Below are 26,778 nucleotides of genomic sequence, written 5' to 3'. Positions count from 1 at the left end.
CTCAGGTCTTTCAGTGCTCTGTCAAACTCTTCACGCAGTATCATATCTCCCATTTCATCTTCATCTACATCCTCTTCCATTTCCATAATATTGTCCTCAAGTACATCGCCCTTGTATAGACCCTCTCTATACTCCTTCCACCTTTCTGCTTTCCCTTCTTTGCTTAGAACTGGGTTTCCATCTGAGCTCTTGATATTCCTACAAGTCATTCTCTTATCTCCAAAGGTCTCTTTAATTTTCCTGTAGGCAGTATCTATCTTACCCCAAGTGAGATAAGCCTCTACACCCTTACATTTGTCCTCTAGCCATCCCTGCTTAGCCATTTTGCACTTCCTGTCGATCTCATTTTTGAGACGTTTGTATTCCTTTTTGCCTGCTTCATGTACTGCATTTTTATATTTTCTCCTTTCATCAATTAAATTCAATATTTCTTCTGTTATCCAAGGATTTCTACTAGCCCTCGTCTTTTTACCTACTTGATCCTCTGCTGCCTTCACTACTTCATCCCTCAAAGCTACCCATTCTTCTTCTACTGTATTTCTTTCCCCCATTCCTGTCAATTGCTCCCTTATGCTCTCCCTGAAACTCTGTACAACCTCTGGTTCTTTCAGTTTATCCAGGTCCCATCTCCTTAAATTCCCACTTTTTTGCAGTTTCTTCAGTTTTAAGTCCACATCTGCCCCTGGAAATTTCTTACAATTTAAAACCTGATTCCTAAATCTCTGTCTTACCATTATATAATCTATCTGATACCTTATAGTATCTGCAGGGTTCTTCCATGTATACAACCTTCTTTCATGATTCTTAAACCAAGTGTTAGCTATGATTATGTTGTGCTCTGTGCAAAATTCTACCAGGCGGCTTCCTCTTTCATTTCTTAGCCCCAATCCATATTCACCGACTATGTTTCCTTCTCTCCCTTTTCCTACACTTGAATTCCAGTCACCCATGACTATTAAATTTTCGTCTCCCTTCACTATCTGAATAATTTCTTTTATTTCATCATACATTTCTTCAATTTCTTCGTCATCTGCAGAGCTAGTTGGCATATAAACTTGTACTACTGTAGTAGGTGTGGGCTTTGTATCTATCTTGGCCACAATAATGCATTCACTATGCTGTTTGTAGTAGCTTACCCGCATTCCTATTTTCCTATTCATTATTAAACCTACTCCTGCATTACCCCTATTTGATTTTGTGTTTATAACCCTGTAGTCACCTGACCAGAAGTCTTGTTCCTCCTGCCACCGAACTTCACTAATTCCCACTATATCTAACTTCAACCTATCCATTTCCCTTTTTAAATTTTCTAACCTACCTGCCCGATTAAGGGATCTGACATTCCACGCTCCGATCCGTAGAACGCCAGTTTTCTTTCTCCTGATAACGACATCCTCCTGAGTAGTCCCCGCCCGGAGATCCGAATGGGGGACTATTTTACCTCCGGAATATTTTACCCAAGAGGACGCCATCATCATTTAATCATACAGTAAAGCTACATGCCCTCGGGAAAAATTGAATGTGGTATATTCTGAAATGTGAACTATGGCAGTGTTATTACCAAATGTGTCCAAACCGGAGCAATGTGCTGTTATTCTTTTCTTGGCTGATAAAAGACAAACACCAGTAGAATGAAGAATGTGTACGGGGAAGCATGTCTGTTGAAAACCATTATTGCGTTATGGTGTGTCAAGTTCCGTGCTGGTCATGATTTGACACAAGATGCCAGTCAACCTGGAAGGCCAGCCTCATCCACTGCACACAACAAGTGGGTAGTTGATGATGCAATTAGGGCACTCCACTGCATAATCATTCATGCACTATCCAAGGATATCAACAACAGCTTTGGTAGCATGCAGGAGTTAAGCTACCATCAGCTCTGCAGCCAGTAGATATCCCAGACATTGTATGCTGAACAAAAAGCAAACTAGGTGGCTATTTGCATGAAGCACCTGATGCATTTCAATGTGGAAAGCAACACATTCCTTGAGCACATTGTCACAGGTGAAGAAAGCTGCTGCCACCACTGGGAACCAGAGTCGAAAGTATCGATGATGGTGACATCCATCATACCCCCCCCCCCCCCTATCCCAAGAAGTTGAAGAGGCAGCCGTCTGCTGGATATGCGATGTTGGTAGTATTATTTGATTACCAGGGCCTATTGATTATTGATTTCAAGGAAACTGGTGTCTCCATTACTGGGGAATTGTACTCTGCAACACTGGAGAAATTATGGCATGCCGTCAAGGCAAAACTTCCACATAAACTGCAACAAAGGATGCTGCTGCTTCATGGTAATGTATGTTCCCATGTCACAAATGTTTTAATGCAGAATTTATGCTATCTCAAGAAGGAGACACTTGAGATCTGATGTCTCTCTATGTAATTATCACACCTTTGGTCCCTTAAAAAAGCCATGAAGGTTTGACAGCTCTTGTTGGAAAAGGATGTGCAGCAGGGAGTTATGGACTTCTTTGTGCTCCAGGACACAGTGTTTCACCAAACAGGTGTCTTCAATCCAGAGCAGTGCCTCTATGCTCATGGCAATTTCATTTGATTGGTATAATGATTGGTATAATGTGAAAGGAAACTTTTTATCACCACTTATTATTAAGCTTGTGTCCTGATTTTTACTCATTTGTTCAGAATTTTTGTGTGTTATTTTGAAAATGTTCTGAATTTGTTTAAAAATAATATGGAAAAGGTCAAAGTATTACAGTAATATACCTGTATTTGGTAAAACAGTTCACCATTTACACAAAACTGCGCACAGCTTTATCAATGTGTTGTTCTACACAAATGCCAATTTTCAGGTTCACTATCTGATACATGTGATCCCCTCACAAAACAGTGTGTCTGCAAACCAGGAGTTGGTGGATTGAAGTGTGACCGCTGCGAGCCAGGATTCTGGGGATTACCAAAGATCTCAGAAGGTCACCAGGGATGTTTACGTAAGTGTTCTGGACTTCACTAGATATATTTCTGTGTGCCTTGTTAGAGCACAGTTTCTCAAAGTTTGCCAAATGTCTTCTGGTATATTTAAGTTCATGAGATATGACTTTATGCCTTAATGATGGACTTACAAGTACTCTATTGAACAAAAATACCTGTAATTTTCACAATTTTCTTTTCTATAGATGGTACATGGACATTCAATATACCCCTCTGGTCATATGTTAATAAGCCACATGCTTTGAAGAAATTTTCATTAGTGAACTATAATTAGAAGCACATAAGACCTAAACTTGTGTTGTTGACTGCAAGCTCCATACTGAACTTTTTAAATTATGCATTTACTGAGCTATCTGAATCCACAAACAGTCTTCTACATTTTGCACATTTAAATCTTGTATGGACTTTTAAAACATTGAGAGAAAAACCTAGCAGGATATGGGTGCTATTGTCTCTCTTATAACATATTTTATTTCACTTTGATTAAAATATTGCTGCTAAAAGTACCTGTCGTAAAGTATGTTCATGGTACACTCCAGCTGTTGATGTGGCTATGCAGCTAATACAGGCTACCATCCACTAATAACAAAATAACAGAGAAGTATGATGTTATTATGTGAGCATGATATAGCTAATGGCTGGACTAATCAGGCAAGACTTGGAATGATGTGCAGTTTATTTTTATTAATTCCTTTTTTTCAGTCGCACAACAGGTACAAGACAAATTTCCATCATCATTTTCATATTCATATGAGAGTGTAAACATAATCTGATGTTCTTTTAGTAAAATATTATGTATGTTTTTGGAAGAAGGGGAGAGTGTTGTATTGCCTTAAATGTGACAGTGGAAAGATAATGGAAGGTAGACATTCAGACAACTGTAAATGTAAAAACTGAATCAGGAAAGAGCAGTTTACTACGGAACAGTCACAGTTAAATTAGATAATGTTACACAAATTGTAAAATTACTCAGATTAAAGGTAGCAACCATTCCTCGGACTTAAATAAAGGGTGCATGAGCCAGGGGTTTGGGGGGGGGGAGGGGGAGGGGGAGATTATATCCACGAGAGCTCAGTAATTTGAGCAGAATAATTTGTTCAGTCATTCTTACTTTGAAATATTTCTATGAGTATATGGGGCAATCAAATGAAAATGAGACAGACTACATAAAAAGCATGGTGTGGATACTGGTAATTCAGATAGGTGAGTGCACTCTATTGGGAATCTGGAAGGAACAGTGTGAATGTTCACCACTATGCCATTTTTCTGTTAGACATTATCAACATGTTGTCAGAGAGACGTGTGTGCATCATAGTTCACTATGGAGTCAGGGAAAGAGGTACAGTGATTTGTAGTGCAGTTTCTGAGTTTGGAAGGAGTGTCAGAAAGTGAAACTCGTGCAAGATCAGAGCCAGTGTGTATATGTCCTGGGACAACTGGGAAATCCTGAAAAAATGCAGGATCTTCTTCATCTGTTAAAAACCTACTGTGTATGGTGAACACAGTATGTCATGAGTGCATATGTTTGTGGGTAATAAACAATTTTGAGAAGCTTTGGTACCATTGAAAAACAGGATCTGTCTGTGACTGGATAATTGTGTCATTACCCATTCTGCCACAGCTGCAGTGGATGCTGTAATCAGAAATGACCAAGGCAGACACTGGAAGATATTTGGATCATGTTGCACCTCAGACACTGTACCTCTTACACCCTCATGACAGAGCATCTGAAGTTCCAGAAATCATTGTGCAGGGGGATTCCTCACAACCTGATGTAGGAACAGAAGTTGATCAGAATGTTGAGATTGCTGCAGCACCTGAAGTGGCACCACGATGATGAATATCATTCCCCATCTCATATTGTCACAGGAGATGAAACATGGTGTGATCATATTGAGCTGGAGAGCAAGCATCAGAGCCATGGTGTATATGCCTGGGACAGCTGGGGAATCCTGAAAAAAATGCAGGATTTTTTTCATCTGGTAAAAACCTGAGATTTTTTAGAAGTTTTAGTTTCATTGTTTTTGTAATTTTGACTTGTAAAAATTAAAGCTGTAGTTGCAAATAAAATGAGCCATTTAAAGCAGCAAAACACAGTGCACACACAAACATCTGCTGACAGCAAAATGTGTCAAAGGCTTTAGCACGATGACTACACTATACTTCATAACAGCAAACTGCTTTCAGTGAATGTGACATCACAACTATTTACATTTTGAAATGCTCCTACACAGGCAAGACCGACCAACCACTTTTGTGGCAGCCTGCACACGTCTGACTAGTTGCACTCAGCAATTACATCACCATCCTGTTATTGTGATTTTTTATTCTAGGTGTGTTTATTTTGTATGAAATCCTGGTGTTTTAGGGGTAACAAGGCCAAAAAAGCAATAGAAAGCTTTGGGCAAAGAAGTGGCTAATGCAAGGAAAGAAATCTGCTCACATTCTGTTACCTAAAGCAGCTGGAATCTTGATGATTTCCATAACTGTCTAAGAATGGATGAATCATCAATTTCTGTGCTCCAGAACATCATCAGACCATCCATAATGAAAAAGTATACAGATATGAGAGAGGATGTGAGCTGTGAGGAGAGGCTGTTAGCTACCTGATGATTCCTAGTGACTGGCAGAGGTGAAGAGGTTCAATGCTGCTGTATCCACACAATTGTTAACTAAAATTATTCCTGAAACCTACAGCATGATTTATAGTTTAAGATTTTCATTAAAAAAATAAAAAATAAAACTTGCACGTGGTGGCGCACATCATCTAATAAATACAGCAACAGATACATGTTCATAAGAAATAAAGCATTTAGCAGCTGAAACTTCCTGGCAGATTAAAACTGTGTGCTGGACCAAGACTCGAACTTGGGACCTCTGTCTTTCATCGGCAACTGCTCTACCATCTGAGCTACCCAAGCATGGCTCACGACCCGTCCTCACAGCTTTACTTCTGCCAGTACCTCGTTCCCACCTTCCAAACTTAACAGAAGCTCTCCTGTGAAACTTGCAGAACTAGCACTCCTGAAAGAAAGGACATTATGGAGACATGGCTTAGCCACAGCCTGGGGGATGTTTCCAGAATGAGATTTTCACTCTGCAGTGGAGTGTGCACAAATATGAAACTTTCTGGCAGATTAAAACTGTGTGCCGGACGGAGACTCGAACTTGGGGCCTTTGCCTTTTTCTTTGATTGAATGACCCAATCCTCATTGCCTTTCTGGAGCATGGCACCACAATTAATGCATAGTGACACACAGAGTCTTTGCAAAAAGTGAAGCAAGCCATCAACTGCAAACACCCAGGATGTTTCAGATGGCATCATTCTGTTGCTGGATGATGCCCAACCTTTTATGATGCCAAAGTTGTTTCAACTAAACTACAGAAGTTTTTTGGAGCCCAGGAGGTGCATACAAGGGTGTAGTTACGTATCTGAAGACAACCACAAACATTTATCGGTATATTTGACTATTTTTTTCTCACAGTGGGATAAATGTATTGACAGTTATTGGGGTTACTTTTGAAATAATAAAAGATTTGCTTACTTTTTCCCATCTGTCTGATCTTCATTTAGCTGAAACTTACTATGAAACAGTGAGCTAATGTTTAAAAAATGGTATAGGCTTAAATGTTTTGTCTGTTTCTCTAGTTTTCTAGTTTTATGTAGACTAAAATATGAAAAATTATGTACCAACAAAATAAATCATGATACTTAATTGATCTGCATATTCTCCATCTTTCAGCTTGTGATTGCCACCCACATGGCTCAGTGAGGGATGATTGTGAACAAATGACAGGACGTTGCATGTGCAAGCCTGGAGTTTTGGGTCAGAAGTGTACAGTTTGTACTATAGTCAGTTTTAAACTTACCCCATCAGGATGTGCTCCAGGTACATATTTTATTTTAGACCATTATCATTATTTTACTTCATTCTACTGAATAAAAGAGACTTGGCTCTTTTAGTCATACACAGCATTCATATTATTTCAACAGCCTATTTTAATTCTACAGGAGATGATCTAGCAAGTGCTGGTACAGAACGACCCATACATCATTCAACAGTACTGAGATTTACTCAGCCAGAGGCTGAAGGAGTGAGCTCACCTTTGTTTAAATCAACTCGTGACCTGTCATCACATAGGAGTGGCCACAGTTATTATTATGAGCATACTGACTCAATGGGCAAGCCACCTGAACTTGCACCAGCCTCCCTGCATCAGGGCGAGGCCACCAACAGTGAGTGAGCACCAACACCTGGCTGGCCAGGCAAAGTTTGTATTGCATATAGACTCTTTGAAGTTTCAAATTTAATTGTTGGAAAAAAGAAATAGCTAAATAACATTTAGTTCATGCCAACATGGACAAATAAGAATAGATAGTCTCAATTCAGTTGAACCTAATAATAAGCACAACAAATACATAAAAACTTATTCATTTGCAGCAATGCATATGTCTAATCAGTTTGTCTTCCCTTCTGGTAAAATTTTTCTCATATTTTGCACAAGTACCTGATTATTAACTTCATCCTGTAATTGCTTCCAGTTTCCTTCTTCCAGTTTTTGTATGTTGTTTAAGCTTTGGATCTCAATGTCAGTAGGATTTTTACTAAGCTTCCTTGCAGATTAAAAATGTGTGCAAGATCGAGACTTACACTTGGGACCTATGCCTTTCATGGGCATGCGCTCTACTGCCTCAGCTACCCAAGCATGACTCACAACCTATCCTCTCAGCTTTACTTCCACCATTACCTTGTCTCCTACCTTCCAAACTTTTAGAAGCTCTCCTGTGAATCTTGCAAGACTAGCACTCCTGGAAGAAAGGATATTGCAGAGAAATGGCTTAGCCACAGCCTGGGGTAGCCTTTCAGAATCAAATTTTCACTCTGAAACAGAGCGTGCACTGGTATGAAACTTCCTGACAGTTTTAATCTGCCAAAAAGTTCTATATCAATACACACTCTGCTGCAGGGTGAAAATTTCATTCAAGATTGTTACTGATGATGAAATTTTGTGAGAGGCTCATTTATACTTACAGTAAGACTATACTATTTATGTACTTGATATAGGATGTAAAAATAAATTTTCAGTCATAGACAGAAGCCTAAATTTGTTGCTTGGTGAAAGTCCTTTGCAGATGAACAGTGGGTGTTACTTTCATGGGCATGCGCTCTACTGACTCAGCTACCCAAGCCTGATTCACTGTGTAACACTATTGTATTTAGTTGTATTTGTCATGTTTTTAATGACAGTGATGGGTAAATTATTTCGTTATATTATATTTCTCTGCGTTTAATATAAAATACCACCCAGGCTTTAACACTGCATCTAAATGCACAGGAATTTTAAAACGTGGTTATTATTTGCACACATTGTTATTTTCCTCATCATATTGTTTATCAAGTTATCCTTCTACAGTGACTCCATTTGTCATTAATAAATATAAGGATTCGAACATCATATAGTTAATACAGTTTCTCTGAGCAACTGTCTCATGTAGTCCATTCTACATACATTTTCTCCATCTCCAGATTTCTCATTTTTGCAAAAATTACAGTTGTTATTTTTCTATACACATTTCCTAAATTCCTGACAAACTTCACCTATTCTGATAACTGTAGTTATTAATACTATTTTCTACCCTCATTTATGTTAGTTCTTCTATAGATCTAATGTAACTGGGTAGCTTTCTGTATTTTCCACTTCCAGACTATATGTTACCTGATAAAACAATATGTTTACCTATGTTCTTATTAAACATCTAAAAATTTATGTTATCTCTGCCAACTCTATCAAGGTCAAATCAAAGATGTAATCAGTGTTTATTCATGCATTGGTTCCAGAAGAAAAGTGTTTTTTTTATGTTAGTTCAGCTCACAGAACTGAGATAATAGTAGTTGCTGGGAGTATTACAGTCATCCTTCAAAGATATTATATTTCTCTTATGTGCATTACATTTCTGCTATAACACCAGAGTTAAATTACAAGGGTCTTACCTACATTTTCCCTTATGGTTCTGTTGTTGTTGTTATTGCATGTCAGGTGAGGAGGACATGCATAAGAATGGTTACCAAAGTGATGAGTGCTAGAAGATATTAGAACTGTCTGTTTTTTCTAATTACAATTCGTAGTGGAATACTGTAGATGTCGTCATGTTACGGTAGGAAACTGAAACACTAACCATTCCAGGAAAATGTCTTGAAAGTTATGCTGTACTACATAATGTTTGTATTGTGACTACATGCCTTGTTTTCACCCAGTCCCTAATGCAGTTAGTAACAACAAGAGTCTGAAAGGTCAGTAAACATTTGTTTATTACATCGTCCTTGCCCCATCTTGTGTGCCGGTCTGCACCACACTGTGTGCCATGCACCAGTATTACTCATTCATTGCTGGTTCCTTGTTGTTCTTCACCTACTACTTTCCCTGTTTGCATGTATCGTTAAACCAAGTATCACTCAAGACTACACTGGATCTGCTCTATCAAATGAGCAAAATAAATTTCAGTATAAAAAAAAAAAAAAAATGTTTGCTGTGAGAAACAAACAAACATCTCCTGCTGACATTGGGTGTTGCATGAAACCAGTAATGAGTATTATTTCGTGAGGCTGACTATATTGACACATTGCAGAAATGGGATTGGAAATATTTGTCAAAACAACAGAAAAAATGCACCTGCTGACTTGTTGTAAGGGGGGGTTATACAAAAAAAATCAGCAATGATGCATCTGCATAAGTCTTGGTAGCATGGTCACCACCTTTCAAATTTAGAAACCTCTTTTGAATTTTACTACATATGAGTTGCACCAGCAAATGGATAATGGTGTTATGGCACGCACATCCTCTGTCGGACTGCTTGCCAGTGGAGTTAAATCACAGTATTATTTTATGTATATAGGCTGAAGTGGTGAGTGAAAATTTGTAAGAAGACCGGGAATCGAACCCAGGTCTCCTGCTTACTAGGCAGTTGCATTAGCCACTAAGCCACCTTGGCACAGCAGTTCACATAACTCCATGGATTACCCTGGTATGCCTCCCTCCTCAAACCAAATTCTCACTGCCACCTCAGTTTAATTTAAATTCCCCCTTACACATGAACAGAATTGTTGAGATTCTCCATATTCTGGAATAGCAACTCAGCATTGAAAGTAAATGGTTGATCCAGCCTGATATCCAGGTAGAACTATCATTTACATTTGCTGCTCAGGTGCTTTTCCAGAACATAGAGAGTCTCAGCAATTTTGTTTGTGTGTAGGGGGGAATTTAAAGCAGACTGTGGTGGCAGTGAGAATTTGGATTGAGTCGGGCGGCATGCCAGGGTAACCCGTACAGTTGTGTAAATTGTTGTGCCAACGTGGCCAATGCACCCGACTATTAAGCAAGAGACCCGGGTTTGATGCCCAGCCTTGGTACAAATTTTCACTCACAGCTGCAGTCTGTATACATAAAATTGTATCTGTATGAGACTAGTAAAGTCTCTGAAGTTGTGTTATTTCATTTAAAACATGATAATCCAATTAATTTTATTAATTGCTGCTATGTGTGGTACTAGGCATATACTTTTGTCTTTGTGAACACATTAAAGGGGTGACTATGTTCTGTGCCTGATCCAGCCATCCCCATTAATAAGTACTTCAAGCCAAACATATTTCTACAGATTCCATCCTACTCAAATGCCAAAAACCTATCATAATAGCCATGATTTTTGGATGGTAATAATACTTGGAGTATTAAATAAACAAGGGTTATCCCAGAAGTAAGGTATCTTATTCTTTAACAATGTAGAAAAAGATAGGTTGCTGCATACTGTAAAAAAGACACATAAAGTTGCAGACAGATATGATCAAAAGACACTCACATATAGCTTGCGGCCATAGCCTTTCTCAGTAAAGAAGACTTTGGCTGAAAGCTATATCTGAGTGTCTTTTAATCTTGCTTGTCTGCAACGTGATGTGTCTTCTTTACAGGAAGTAGCAATCTGTCTTTTCCTACATTGTTGATATTCCTACTTGGAGTTTCCATTGTCTGTGTCTTATTTTTTGGTGATAAAAAAGCCCTTTATTTTCTATAATATTTACACCATTTTTTCTACATAGTCACCATTTTGGTCAATGCGTTTTTGTAGGTGCAGTGACAGTTTTTGTATACTCATGTTGTACCAACTTACTGCCAAGTCCTTGAGGAAGTGCGGAAATTCCTGCTTCACCCTGTTGGAGCTGAATTGTCTTCTGGATAAATGTTTTTTCAACTTATAAAACAGATGGTAGTCACTGGGTGTCAAGCCTGGATTAAATGGTGGATGGGTGATTTATTTATTTTATTTGTTTATTTATTTATTTCATCTGTGAATCATCTCACAATGACATAGGAGTTGTCACAGTATTACAATAAAAATCAGTAGCTCAAAATATGTATATACACACACAGAATACTAAACTATTCTTTAAAAGGATAGAACAAGTGGTTGGCCATGGTTTGGTGATGGAACTATTGTGACATTTGCCTGAAGTGGTCTAGGAAAACCACAGAAAACCCAAATCAGAATGGCCATACAGAGCAAACCCCATCCTCCTGAATGCGAGGTCAATGCCTTAACAGTTGTTCTGCCTCGTTCAGTTGACCCATATTACACAATGTTCTTTGATTAATGCACAAATATCTTCTGATAAATAATGATATAAAAACATAGTTTTGCTCTTTGTTGCTGCACACACTAAGGACATTAGTTATCAAGAATGTTTTAGGTGCCTTTTTGAACAAATGTAACTGATGGGGAAAAAATTGCCACATCAAGAAGTAGTAAATTAGAACTGGTAGTCTTGTTCCTACATCTGAAAGATGGTATGTGTTCCAATTTCACACCAGTTGCATTAGAGTGGCACTAGTAGTGCTGCTATAAGGATGAACATCAGCTTTGCTAAATTATGCTGTAATAGTTGTGGTATTGCTTATCTTTGAGACTGGATGTGGTGTGTTGATGTTAGCAAGAATGCCTTTAATGTGACAAAGATACGGTTATCAGCACCTCACTGAGCATGAACAAGGTCATGTAATAAGGCTATGAGAAGCTGGATGTTCTTTCTGAGATTTTGCAGGAAGACTTGACAGGAATGTAGCCACTGTACATGATTGCTGGCATTGGTGGTTGGGATAAAGTACAGTCACATGGATCCAGATGGTCACATGGCATTACCAGCATACGGCTCTGGCATGATGTACTGCATCTGCAGCAGCAATTTGAGCAGCAGTTGGCAACACAGTGACACAACAAACTGTTACAAATCACTTACTTCAAGGGCAGCTCCAGGCCAGGCATCCTTAAGCATGCATTCCAATGACCCCAAACCATTGCCATTTGTGACTTCAGTGGTGTCAAAAGAGAGCTCGTTGGAAGACATGTAGGAGGTCTGTTGTGTTTTCTGACCAAAAGTGGTTCTGCCCCAGTGCTAATGATAGTTGTGTATTGATTAGAAGGAGGCCAGCTAAGGGCATGTAACCAACCTGTTTGCATGCTAGTTACACTGGACCTACATGTGGAGTTATGATCTGGGGTGCAATTTCATATGGCAACAGAAGCACTCTTGTGGTTATCCCATACATCCTGACTGCAAATTTGTATGTCAGTCTGATGATTTTACCCACTGATTTACTGTTCATGAACAGCATTCCAGGGGTTGATTTCCAACAGGACAAGGCTTGTGAGCATACCTCTCTTGTAAACCAGCATGTTCTACATGGCAGCAACATGTTGCCTTGGCCTGCTTAATCATCAGATCTGTCTCCAGCCAAGCATATGTAGGACATCATCAGACAACAACTCCAATGTCATCCATAAACAGCATTAACCTTCCCTGTATTGACCAACAAAATGGAACAAGCATGGAACTCCATCCCACAAACTGACATCCAGCTCCCGTGTAACACAATGAATGAATGTTGCATGCTTTCATTCAATATACTGGCACTTACACTGATCATTAATGCACCAGCATTTCTTTTTTACAGTGACTTGTCTCACACTTACATTAACCTGTGATCATGTAATGTTAATCATTTGGATATGTTGCCTAGACAAATGTATTCACAAAATTTCATTACTCTACATTAATGATCTTTTGATGTTGCAATTTGTTTCCATCAGTGTATTTTACTAATGTCTCATTTCCTGTGGCAATTTATTATGCAATTTATTCCCTGATAGCAAATACTGTTTTGAGCTTCTTGATTATTTTTCTGTGGCAAATGAAAGTCCATGCTGGTTCTTGTTCCATGATTATGTACAGAACTGTTAATAGAATACTTGCCAATGTTATCCCTGGTAAGTGCACAGATTGGTAGATGCACTCACTTGTTGCAGAAAGGATGCCCAGATTTCTGAATAGCTCTTTACAATGAGCTTGACTACAATTCCTAGTTATTATTCATATGGATATTTCTTGCAATTAAAAAAGGTCTCCATTTTTGTGCCTTTGATCCCCAGGACAGAATCCTATAACTATGAATTGAGTGTACACAAGAATAGTATGGCACCACAAGACATTGCTTGTAACAAACTGATGATAAAGCCACAAGATGCTGATGACTCTATTTTTGCCAGTATCTTTGTGTGCTCATCCACAATAATTGATAATCAGTATTCATCCCCAAAAACTTTGTGCTTGTTAGCCAATCTATAGATTTATCATCTATGCCTAGTGTGACAGAGTGTTTTCCTTCATTGTGCTGAACTGCGTACTGCTCCTTTCCATTATTTTCCATGTCATTTCATTGCCTACTTGAGGATTTCATTTGCTTTATATAATAAGAGCTCCGATGTTTTATCAGTGACTATGATATTGCTGTTATCAGTGAAGAAAACATTTTCTCTATGTCATACACTATCTGGAAAGCCACTGGCATATGTTAAGAACGGAACTGGACACAATTCACTGCCCTGAGGGACATCTATGTTTATGCGGTTCTTGCCTGGCAATTGTTTTGCTAAGAACTTGTCATCGTGGACTATGTCTACCTTTTGTACCCTGTTTTCTAGGTAAGACTGGAACTTTGTTCGCTATTTCTCTTGCAGCTCACACTTATAGCTTGTTTTGCTGTATTTTATGGTCAACAGTGTCAGAAGCCTCAGACGAGTCATAGAATTGGTTGGAATGCAGCAGTCCATGTCAAGAACATCAAGTAAAACTTTTGTGAAACAATAATAGTCAATATTGTACTTTAAATTTATTCGCAGTTCACAAATATGGACAACAATCAGCTGTAGAATAGAATGACAATAATGAAAATTTATACCGGGCTGGGACTTGAACCTGGATTTCCCACTTTTAGCAAGCAGTCACCTTACCATTTGGCTATCTGTGCATAACTTATGGCCTGACTGAAACTTACATATATTGTCAACCATGCGTCTACAACCTGTACTCGTACATCCAATATGTATATTCCCCTACAGCGGAGATATATTACTTGAAAGTCACTTGCCCAGTGTTTGCGAATAAATACAATATTACAGTGCCTATGTTATTCTGAATTACAGTGTAATGTTCTTTCAGACATTGGGAATAACACAGGCACTGCAGTATCATATCTATCTGATAACGCCAGGCAAGCGACTTTCGAGTAAAATGTCTCCCCTGCATGGGGATATACATATTGGATGTAAAAGACGTGTGGTTGATGACAAATGGAAGTCTAGGTCTGGCCTCGAGTTGTGCACACATAGCTGAATCGTAAGGTGATTGCTCATGATAAGCAGGAAATCTGCATTTCAGTCCTGGTCCAGTAGAAATTTTCATTATTGTCATTCGATACTACAGCTGATGGTTGTCCATATTCACAATTGTGAATGCATTTAATGTATTTCATAATGGCTGCAGTCGCCATTTACATCATGATTTGGAATAACACAGGCACCGCACTATTGTAATATTGTACTTCTCCCACTTCAGAAACCAAACTGTGCTTCGTTAAACAGGTTGTATTTATTCATGTAACTCAATCTGTCTTTCTTAACAGATTCAATTAGTTTTGAGAAAGGCAGTAGTGAAACTTGCCTGTAGTCGTCAATACTTTCTGCATTACTTTCCTTTAGTAAGGGCACAATCGTGCATGCTTTAGCAACCTTGGAAAGATATGTGAACTGAAGGATTAATTTATTATATTTATTAATGTTGCATGTATGCTGTCTATGTGTCCCTTCTGGAGGGAGTCTGGAATGTCTTCTAAACCTGCAGACTTCTTGCTTTCTTAATTTCCTTATTGTTTTTCCAACTTTGAGCTCTGTTGTCTGAAACATCATTGCACTTGCTGTGTAGGTCACTGAGGGTGTTATGCATTTTTAGGAAGATTTTGTTGCATCTCACATTTCGTTTGCCAGTGTCCTAGAAAAAGTATGTATTTTACTTTCGAAGAAGATCCTTTTATATGTCTGCAGTTTTGTGGGCTTCCCATTCAAAATTTTGCAGGAGAATGATGGGCTGTGTGCAGTATGTGGGCAAGTCTTGTCATGGAGAATGCTTATGCCCTTGCTCAACATTTCTCTCATCTGGTACTGAATTGCACAGAGGTTTTTCAGTACTTCACAGTGCCTGTCAGTGTTTATTTTGGTCCCAGCAGGTATGAAACTGACAAAAGATACCCCCTTTTGATCTCAAAATAGTGTTGCCTTATGTTTACTGGTGGACTGTGTTTCTATGAATTTTTGTGGGTGGGGTGAAGAGGAATGTTTCCACTCACGTCATTGTTGTTTGCTCTCATGAGTGAAGTGATACAACCAGCTTCCTTTGACTGTGGCAATCAAACCAGAATAGTTATGCTTTTCATCTACATAGCAGCAAAGAGATTTGTGGCAAGACTCAACTTGTTGTTGTTTATGGTCTTCCATCAACTTTTGTGGTGCCCATCTTGCACAAGCCTTCCAATTTTGCAACTTTTCCATTTAATTTCTGTGAATTGTGCTTCAGGGAATCTCATAACCAAAATGCAGAGATCATTGAAAGTGATCAGATGATCTTCACCCAAAGGATATTCAACTTTTGCAACTGTTTCATCAGGAACTGACAGCCTCCTGCACCTTAGTTCATCATTAATTTAACTGAGACCAGCTGCAAACTCTCTACACCACTTACAAATGTATTTCACATCCATGCATGACCCTCCATGATTGCCACCCCAATTCGCTTATCACATCCTTGACACTTCCTCCCATATTTCATGTTAATACAAAATGAGTTGTGCTTCTTTGTACTTTTTGATGCCCTCCAGTAACTCTGTATGGTGAAGATCCCATACCATTCAACAGTACTCCAGAAGAGGATGGACAAACATAGTAGATTTGTTGCACTTTCTAAGTGTTTCGTCAGTCAAATGCTTTCTGTGACTTGTTTCCCCCACAAGATTTACTGTGTGATGACTCCAGTTGAGACGGGATTCCATACCGGGGAAGTCTGCAAATTTATTGATCAGAACTAACCTAGACTGTGAGATACATTACAGATTAGTCTGTCACCATAACCAAGATTTCGATGGGGAGGGGGCGATATCATGTTGTTGTTGTGGTCTTCAGTCCTGAGACTGGTTTGATGCTGCTCTCCATGCTAATCTATCCTGTGCAAGCTCCTTCATCTCCCAGTACCTACTGCAACCTACATCCTTCTGAATCTGCTTAGTGTATTCATCTCTTGGTCTCCCTCTACGATTTGTACCCTCCACACTGCCCTCCAATGCTAAATTTGTGATACCTTGATGCCCAGGACATGTCCTACCAACCGATCCCTTCTTTTAGTCAAGTTGTGCCACAAACTTCTCTTCTCCCCAATCCTATTCAATACCTCCTCATTAGTTACGTGATCTACCCACCTAATCTTCAACATTCTTCTGTAGCACCACATTTCAAAAGCATCTATTCTCTTCTTGTCCAAACTATTTATTGTCCATGTTTCACTTCCATACATGGCTACACTCCAAACAAATACTTTCAGAAACGACTTCCTGACACTTAAATCTATACTCAATGTTAACAAATTTCTCTTCTTCAGAAAGCATACTCAAGCTAAAAGTTTACATACTGTATCTTCTTTCCATTTCATATTCAACTACTAAATAACACCAAAAGCCAACTCCAAGGTAAGATCTATAGATAGTTTATTTATCAACCAAAGTCACATTTCCCAACATTTTATCACAGCAAATCATACTAAAAGACATGTTTTAGAGAGATCTTTAATGCTGTTTATGATAACTTTGCTGTGTGCTTATTGTTTTCTGCATTTTTAATTTAAATTTTGAGACATTTAAGGTTTTGTGAGTTTAATCTGTGATGTTTATAAGTTCACATGACAAGTCAGTGATTCTTCCCTGATGTCATAGGTCTTGTGTTGTGGTTGTACTTCTTGAATGAATAAATAAATTCTGAGTTGCAACTGAATCAGGCAATGACTTAGGAAAAAATCTTGTAATGTGTTGGCCCATACCCCTGGTGTGTTTAGATAATGGAACAAACTTGGTCTTGCAAGAGAGAGCTCTTATATGTCATAACATCTAATATTATGGAACATACTTCTATTAAATTAATAATAAAGTCTAAGACTCTTTTAGAAAAAGCAAAGGTGATTAACAAAAAATTGGGAGAAAGAGGATTTGAACTGTCTCTTGTTCATACCATCTCTTCATCACATCCTTTGTAGTACCTCTTCTTCCCATAGAAAGTCTGTATCTCTATCTATTATACTACCATACACTTCCACACTTAAGTCTCTTGTGTTATATGATGCCTTGAAGCCATTAATAACTGATATGCCATTAACTGATATGTAATTGTCAGAAATCGTTTCAAGAAAGACACATTTTTTTAACATCAAACAGGAAGTTTCTCATATTTTCTTATAACAAGTTGTACCAATAATGACACTTTCTTGTGACATCTTTAATGTGCCAGTGCTTTTAAACAATGTATATTCATAAAACGTACATTTTAATATAAAACCCACTAAATATGGGCGTCAAATAATTAAGAATAAAATCAATACGCATCCCCCAAGTTCTGCTTATGACATAGACCTGTGTAGTATAGCTAGACTGAAGGGACTGAACTCTCAGGAAGCGTATAAGAGCTTTACCCTTTAGAAGCCACACCCCAGACCTCTGTGACATAGAGTTAAGTGGCTTTTCAAGGAACAGCCTTAAGACTAGGTACTACCTGTTCGAAATGCATCACTTGATATTAGATACTGTATTAACAGTTCCAAAAACAGTGACTGTCATTAGGTAAATTCATGTCAGAAATATGCCCTGACAATTTGAACTCTATAATCATTGTTGATAAATCTATTTTAGTATATATTGTGGGTGGCTCCATCTCAGATCCTTCAACTATGAGCTGAATCTGTTCCAGTTTCAGTTGTTTATGATTGTAACCTTTATGTATTTGGTGAATTCAACAGCCCTCAAACTTATGTGATTTATCAAGTAACCTAAATTCTACATAAATTTTTAGTACTTATATGGATCACCTCACACTTTTTATTGTTCAGGGTCAATTGCCACTTTTTACATGACTCAAATATCCTGTATAAATCATTGTGTAATTTCAAATAACTTACGGGTTTGTTGCTGGGTGACGTCGTCGACAACCGCCGATATTTCGACAGGAGCACACCCAGCCCTTCTCAAGGCACAAATGCAAGGAGGGAGAAATGTGCAAGGAAATTTAATACCTCAGTTCACTGAGGAGAAACAAGGAAGATACCACACACAGAACAAGTGTCAACACAAACAAAGATAACCAACACCAGAAATATCGATAGTGACTATTAATCAGCAGGTGAAGTAGCACTAATTCTGTCCCTCTGTGTTTTGATGAGAGACAGAGCTGGATTCCAAGCAGTATTTAAACAAAATCCACCATCTCTGTTAATAAGGTTGCTTGATAGTTTGATTTCAACAGCTTCCTTAATAACACTATCCCAATAGCTGGACGTGCAAGCCAGAATCACCGTGTTGTTGAATTCCATAGGATGACCAGTGTCAATGCAATGTTCTGCAATAGCGGATTTGCTTGGCTGTTGTAAGCATGTGTGATGCTTATGTTCAATACACTGGTCTTCCACAGTCCTGATTGTCTGTCCAATATATGACATGCCACAACTGCAAGGAATATGACAGACTCCAGCCTTACACAAAACAAGATCATCTTTTACGAACGCCAACAGGACCTTAATCTTAGAAGGTAGTCGAAAAACACATTTCACATCATATTTCCACTTCCACAAAATACAGCCAATCCTGTTGGAAATGCTTCCTGCATAAGGCAAAAAGGCCGTAGACTTAGATGCCACTTCGTTGCTATCGTCACTCACGCATTGCACAGAAGGCTGATAGCACAACACACATTTATCTGCCTCTCACTATAACCATTCTGACGAAGGTGACTTCGAGATGTGATAGCTCAGCTGCCAAACTTTAAGGGTCTGAGATAACGTGGGCTCTGTGAACCAAGGTACGAAGTACTCCTTCACGCTGAGCTGGATGGTGACAACTATTAGCTCGCAGATACAAGTCAGTGTGAGTAGGCTTCCTATAAACAGAATGTCCCAACGCACTATCAGTCTCCCTTTTGACCAACACATCAAGGAAGGGAAGGCATCCATTCTTTTCCACCTCTATTGTGAACTGAATATTCGGGTGGATTGAATTCAGGTGTTCCAAAAACCAGTTTAAATTCTCACTACCATGAGGCCAAACAACAAAAGTATCGCCTACATATCTGAAAAATCGTGCAGGTTTCAAGGTCGCCGACTCCAATGCACGTTCCTCAAAGTCCTCCATAAACAAATAGGCCACAATAGGTGACAACGGGCTTCCCATTGCTACTCCAACAGTCTGTTCATAGTACGGACCATTGAATAAAAAGCAAATGGAAGTCAGCACATGTCGAAGCCAATTTGTTAACTCGACACCAAACTTAACCTCAATTAGCTGCAATGAATCAGAGAGAGGGACGCGAGTGAAAAGAGAAACCACATCAAAACTGACTAAAATATCAGAGTCATTCAAACGCAAACCCTGCAGTCGACGTAAGAAATCTGCAGAGTTCTTAATGTGGCATTCACACCTACCTATTAGTGGGCTCACCAAACTAGCAAGATGTTTAGCTACACAATGTGTCAGAGTACCATTATTGGAAACAATAGGCCTCCATGGGACAGCCTCTTTATGGACCTTAGGGAGGCCATATAATCTAGGTGGTACAGCACAGTAAGAATTAAGACTCTTGACAGTCTCCTGTGACAAAGAACTTTTCTTCAGAAGGTTATTTGTCTTTCTCTCAACACTTTTAGTAGGGTCAGCACCGATTTTGCGATACGCCGAATCAGAAAGTAGACACTGCATCTTTTGAATGTAATCATGCTTGTTCAACAAAACGGTGGTGTTTCCCTTGTCAGCAGGTAAAATAACAATATCAGGATCCATTCTGACTGAACGTAAAGCAGCCTCCTCAGCTGCTATAATGTTACACTTGGGTGAACGGGCCCCAGTCAACACACGACAAGCTTCCCTCCTAACCTCTTCCACAACCTCGGAAGGTAGTTTATAAATAGCCTGTTCGATAGACCTAATAAAATCAACAATTGGCAAACTCTTAGGTGTCAGTGCAAAGTTCAAACCTTTCCCTAGCACAGACAAAGCTGCGACGTCAAACGTTTTCTCTCTGAGATTGATCACAGAAAGTCGAGAATTAAAATTAGAATTAGACACTGAGCCAAGGAAACGTTCAAACTTCGCCGAATGACGAGCAGTTACAGATTGAAATTCCCAGTCAGACTGCGACCAAGAGGCACCGTTCGCCCAATCCCAAGAAAATTCAGAAACATTAGATGCCATCATTAAATGAAGCTGAAATAATTGTAATGTGTTTTGATTCTTTGATGACTTCACTAGAGAGTAAACGACAATGTCATCTGCAAACAGTGTAATAGGACTGGTCCTGTTGTTTACTAAAAAATTTATATACAATGCATGAGAAAGAAGTGAAGCACACAGAAGACATAGTCAGATGTCAATATAACTTTGTACATGTATGCACCATTAGCAGGTATGTACAGGAACGGGATCAGATGTTGAGTCATCACTGTGAAGGACACAAGCTATGTACCTGTATGAGAGAGCATTATCAGTGCCTGACACAGTTTGAAAGGGGCATCATCATTGGTCTCCATTCGCTTGGCTGGTTGAATTGTGCAATGTCCTTATTTGTGATGCATTTGGATGTGACAGTGGCCCAGTCTTGTACTGCATGGGAAACTGACAGCAGACATACTCGTCATCAAGGTCCCAGTCGACCACATCTGACCATCACAAGGGAGGATCGACCTATTGTGAACCAAGCACATTGTAACCCTTTCACCTGTGCCTGCCATCTGTGCATACATTCTTTGTCATCTCGCACCACTGGTCAGAGACTACCACCAGGCAGACTGGGGAATCACTGTCCATGCAATGACTGGAATTAACATCACAACAAAAAAGGCTGCATTTGGAGAGGTGTTGTGACTGGGATGATTATGATCAGCAGATGAATGGCATCGCGTTGTGTTCAGCGATGAACTATGTTTGTGCTTCTGCCCCACCCTGGGTGGCCATTGTCATCGAGTGTGTCAGTGATCTGGGGAATGGTTCCACACTTGCAAAGATTTGGAGAGGTACAGTAATGTTACTCCTGGTGTCATGGTGTAGAGGACCATTGGGTATGGCTTCAGGTCATGGCTGGTAGTGACTGAGAGAACTCAGACACATCAGTACATTGAGGTCACCCTGTGTCCTCATGGGTTACATATGGTGTGACAGTTTTGTGGTGCTATTTTTCAACAGGACAACGCTGATTCACATATGACACATGTCTCTATAAAATATCTGCATGATGCTGAGGTACTCGCATGGCCAGCAGGAACAAGCATGGGACCAGTTCAGGCGTCATCTCCATCCAAGTGCCTGTATCTAGGATCTCGTGCACCAGTTGCAGCAGTCATTAGCCAGATTACCTCAGGAGAGGATACAAGGACTTTACAATATGCTTCCTGACTGAGTCAGTGTGAGCATTCAGGTCAGAATGCGGGCAATGTCATACTGATAAGTGGGCATATGCTGCCAAGTTCCTTGTGAATTTGACTGGATTTTGTAATCACTGAAATAATATCACATACCCTCCTAGACTGTGAAGATTCATTTCAGGCCCTCCTCCCCTTCTGGGTGCTTTGCTTTTGTTTTTAGGGCATGTAGGTTAAGATCAGCAGAGGGCTATAAAGCATCCTTTCAAACCCTAGATACAAATTTAGTTTCACTAGATGACTTTCCAGTAATTACTACAAGTGTGATGTTTCTGGCAGAAAATCACATATCCAATCACATATCTTTGGCTGTAGTCCATAGCCCCACAACTTGATTAGGAGACACTTGAGATGAATGGTGTCAAAAGTTTTGTGAAAATCTAGAAATATGTAATCATATGAATATAATAGAGGGAAACATTCCACGTGGGAAAAATATATCTAAAAACACAGATGATGTGACTTACCGAACGAAAGTGCTGGCAGGTCGATAGACACACAAACAAACACAAACATACACACGAAATTCAAGCTTTCGCAACAAACTGTTGCCTCATCAGGAAAGAGGGAAGGAGAGGAAAAGACGAAAGGATCTGGATTTTAAGGGAGAGGGTAAGAAGTCATTCCAATCCTGGGAGCGGAAAGACTTACCTTAGGGGGAAAAAAGGGCAGGTATACACTCGCACACACACACATATCCATCCGCACATACACAGACACAAGCAGACATTTGTCATGTCTGGGAATGACATTTGTCATGTCTGCTTGTGTCTGTGTATGTGCGGATGGATATGTGTGTGTGTGCGAGTGTATACCTGTCCTTTTTTCCCCCTAAGGTAAGTCTTTCCGCTCCCGGGATTGGAATGACTCCTTACCCTCTCCCTTAAAACCCACATCCTTTTGTCTTTCCCTCTCCTTCCCTCTTTCCTGATGAGGCAACAGTTTGTTGCGAAAGCTTGAATTTCATGTGTATGTTTGTGTTTGTTTGTGTGCCTATCGACCTGCCAGCACTTTTGTTCGGTAAGTCACATCATCTGTGTTTTTAGAAATATGTAATCATCTTGAGATACCATGTCAATATCATCCATTAATAAAGAGCCAACTATGTTTCACATGAACATTATTTTCTGTCTGTGCAGGTTATGTGTCAATAGATCATCACCTTAAAAGTATTTCATAATGTTGAAGTACAGTAAATGTCCCAAAATCATACTACAGATTGATGCCAGCGATATTAGTCTGTAATTCAGTGGATTACTTCTATTTTCTTTCCTGTGTATTGGTGTAACTTATGCAGCTTTTCATTCTTTCATTTTTTATCAAGTGAGCAGTTGTATATTACTGATAAAAATGGAGCTATTTCATCAGCATACTCTGTGGATATTGAAAATTAGCTGATAATGATTCGAGGAGAATGTATATCTTTCAATTTTAGACAGGTGGTCAAGTGCACTACTGAGCCATTGGCTCTGTATTGGAAAATGAATATTGTATAACAGAAAGGAGTTCTGATAATACTGAAAAATTAGCTGCGAGTCATTTGAGAAGAATATATACATTGTAGTTTTAGGCTGATGGTCAGATCCTTCAGTCTGTTTGATACTGTTTTGTAATTTTTTCAGATGTTAGTTTTTTGGATGAAAATTTCCAGCCCACTCCAGCTACTGTTCATATAATAAGTCTTTTGGGTGACTTATGTACCTCAGACTCAGAATGCAGAGTGAGAAACAGCTGGTGTGTGCATGGAACATGCATGTGTAAGGATGAATATGTGGAAACTCCTGACAGGCAAGATTGTGTAGGTAAGTTTTAATAATACACACAGGGAGAAAATTAAAAATCTTTTGTACCCAAAAACATAAATTAATAACTAACTTCATTAACAGATTACCTGGTGCCTGCTTTTGATGGACATTCATATGTGCAAATAAGACGTCTAAAGGCTTATCACAGACTAAGTGTGGATGTAGAATTCAGCACATATAACAATAATGGAATTATACTTTATAACCAGCAGATGGCAGATGGTACTGGAGATTTTGTGTCACTTGCTGTTGTTAATGGGTAAGATACTTTAGTATTACATAATGTTTGTACAATACGATAGCATTTAAAATTGATCTCAGATGTATTTACAAAAGTTTTGTGCTCATTTTCCATGCGAGCTGCACAATGGAGGTTAACTTTACTGATGAAGACGTGATCAGTTGATACTGTTTTGTAATTTTTTCAGATGTTAGTTTTTTGGATGAAAATTTCCAGACCACTCCAGCTACTGTTCATATACTGTTCCGAAAAAATAATGCTGGATGAATGATAGAAATAATTTTTTATCTCAATATTCTCTATTAAACTTCCATAGGTTAATGGTTTGTGTTAGTAATTTGGGGTGCTTGTCTGCAGGCACAGAATGAGCATTATTCAACTTCTGAAGATTAGGAGTTTAGAGGGGGACAGGGCCATTCGTGATATAAATTCTGTGTAGCCTTAAGAGATCAAACTGTGCACTAGATTGACGACAGTTGGTGTGGTACACAAGTCAGCCTGAGTTTGGGTTTTAGGTAGTTTTCTATGTTCATTTAGACGTATATCAGACTTGTTCCCAAAAATATAGAACACAAACTGTTAAAATATGATAATGCATAGAGCAAAGTTTGGGCAATAAGCAGATTGTACACTTGACTTCATTCACTTAGATTAACTGATAACTGGCATCTGACCAGAAAGATGAAAATAAGAACATTGGCTGAAGATACAAAGGCAGAAGCCAGCAGACAGTACGTCAACAAGTGGCAACAAATGATAGGATAATGGCTAGGAAAGAGAGAATCTCATATTCATAGTCCATATTTGTTATTATTGCTATGCAGTTGTTTAATCTTCTGATGTTTGTGTGGGTTACTGATAACTGAGAAGGGAATATGTTACAACATCCAAAACTGCAAGTAATTAGCACTGCACAGACTTCAAAATAAATCTGTGATACTTAAAAAACTAATAACAGAAATTGTTCTCAATTATGGTAATTGTGTGTGTGTGAGAGAGAGAGAGAGAGAGAGAGAGAGAGAAAGGGGGGGGGGGGGGGGGGTTAGTGTGAAATGCACCTACGAATCATACTGGAAGTAAAACCTTCTCATCTCTTGCAGATCTGGTTACTAATTATTTCAACTAGTCAATAGATAAGTGACACATTCCACGTTGGCTTACATCTTGGGATTTTCAGCTGACAGGCCAATGTTTATTTATCAGTTTTTGTGATATTTCTTCAGCATGAGTGGCTGGCATTGTCAGACGTTCACCCTCCATTGCTGGTGGGAGATTGTAGGGTGAGCCTTTGACAGTACCAACCACTCATACTGGCAAAATATCAGGAAAACTGTTAAACAAACATTGGCTGAAGATCCCTAGGCAGAAGCCAACGGGCAATATGTCAACAAGTGGCCATGAAAACCGCAACAATTTTGTAATAGTATAACTGTAATTTCAGATACCTACTTGAGTCATTTTTCTATAGGAAATTGAGCAGTAAGATAATATACTGAGGTTGAAAGCTGTCACACCCCAGTTCATTTCCACAAGTGGATGTTTTACACAGTATTTTACTCGATTAAACACTCGAAAATGTTACACAATACCTCTATGAACATTTATGCAATTTTATTGCATAATATGTTTTTTTTAAATTTTCGTATAATCTTCTGTTAATATAAATGCAGTGTGCATCTCATTAACATAATGGTTTAAGAAAGTTATCATTGTGCAAAAAGTATAGAAACAAAAAAGTTTTGTGTAGAGAAACATATAGAAGCATGTGCCTATGAGCTTAAATTAAATAAAGGCACATTTATAATTGTAACTGTATATAGGTCCCCATCAGGAAATTTTCATCTATTTCTGAAAAATTTGGACTCCTTGTTGTGCTATCTGTCAGACAGGGGGAAGCAAATTATTATTTGTGGGGACTTCAATGTAGATTCTCTGAAAGAGGGTAATAGGAAAAATGACCTTGAAGTATTACTTAGTTCTTTCAATTTGACACCCGTTATTGATTTTCCTACTCGGGTGGTAAAGGATAGCAGCTCACTGATAGATAACTTCTTTATAGACCAAGATAAGTTTAACCAGATAAATGCTCAGCCTGTTGAGAATGGTCTTTCTGATCATGGTGCACAGCTAGTTACAATATATGACATAGCTCCATTCAGCAATACTAAACAGTCCTCCAAAGTAGTACGTTCAGTCAACGATTTAACAATTGCAAATTTCAGGGAAAGCCTACAGCAGTTAGACTGGGATGAGGTGTACCGTGAACCTGATGCCAATTTAAAATATAATTTATTTCATGACATTTTTGTAAATGCATTTGAAAACTGCTTCCCCAAGAAAATAGTTAAATATACTCGTAAGAAACCTTGTAACAAACCATGGCTTACTAAGGGTATAAAAATATCTCGTAACCGGAAAAGGGAAATGTATCTGACAGCAAGAAAGAGTAGTGACCCAGAAACTATCAAAAATTATAAAAACTACTGTGTTATATTAAGAAAAGTTATTAAAAAATCCAGGAGTATGTGTATCATGTCTGAAATCAGCAACTCTGATAATAAAATTAAAACAATTTGGAATATTATTAAAAGAGAAACAGGTCAACCAAGAGCAGAGGAAGACAGTATTACCATCAAATTGAATGAAAGCTTTACGAACAAAAAGTCAGAAGTTGAAAATATTT

The 26,778-nt window shown here is 38.7% G+C and overlaps 1 pseudogene; it reads left to right on the top strand.

Annotated features, from left to right (window-relative positions):
• LOC124775409 overlaps positions 1 to 26,778 on the top strand; it is a 362,017-nt pseudogene that overhangs the window by 161,370 nt on the left and 173,869 nt on the right.

The sequence above is a fragment of the Schistocerca piceifrons genome, chromosome 2 (assembly GCF_021461385.2).
Source record: "Schistocerca piceifrons isolate TAMUIC-IGC-003096 chromosome 2, iqSchPice1.1, whole genome shotgun sequence".
Lineage (NCBI taxonomy): Eukaryota > Metazoa > Arthropoda > Insecta > Orthoptera > Acrididae > Schistocerca > Schistocerca piceifrons.
Note: the sequence above shows the minus strand (reverse complement) of the source record. Positions and strands in the feature narration are given on the sequence as shown.